Source organism: Gymnoscopelus braueri (assembly GCF_963280865.1).
Source record: "Gymnoscopelus braueri genome assembly, chromosome: 23".
In the NCBI taxonomy this organism is placed as follows: Eukaryota; Metazoa; Chordata; class Actinopteri; order Myctophiformes; family Myctophidae; genus Gymnoscopelus; species Gymnoscopelus braueri.
The window spans coordinates 26,464,157-26,464,925 of NC_137625.1; positions in this window are offsets into that span (position 1 = coordinate 26,464,157).

The following is a 769-nucleotide window of genomic DNA, read 5'->3' on the forward strand; positions in this document are numbered from 1 at the left end:
TGTTTTGCACTTAAAATAGACGATCTACAAGCTCAACGTCTTACGTGTAGCACTGCAACACGTTGTGAGATTAACTAAGTGTCAGTGGTGGAAAAAGTACTCAAATGTTTTACTTAAGTAAAAGTATCAATACTGCAATGTTACTTTAAGTAAAAGTCCTGAATAAAAAATGCACTTGAGTAAAAGTACAAAAGTATTGGTATCAAAATGTACTTAAAGTACCAAAAGTAAAAGTACGAAAATGTTTGAAAATAGCAGATCTACAAGCTCACAACGCGTCCCATGTGGGCTTGTAGATCGGCTATTTTCAAATAGCCTAGGTATAAAATGGGGCTTAAGTGGTTAATGTATGTGTTATAATGTAATAATTTTATCTGCAAAGTAACTAAAGTTTTTAAATAATTGTAGTGGAGTAAAAGTACAATATTTGTCTCTGAGATGTAGTGGAGTAGAAGTAAAAGTATAGACAATTGGAAATGCTCCAGTAACGTAAAAGTACCTCAAAATTGTACTCGAGTACAGTACTTGAGTAAATGTACTTAGTTACTTTACACCACTGCTAAGTATGAACCAGCCTTACACAGAACTAGAATGAGCCACCAGGAATATTTCTTTGATGACACTTACCCAGCGAGCTTGTTTTGTAATGGAATGTTTACTATGGCATGCTTATAGAATATGTCCATTGTCTAAACTTAATGCCGTCATCCGAGAAGGCACAGACCTCTTAATTAGGGTTTTCAGCACTTCAGTTCATAGTTGTTGTTGT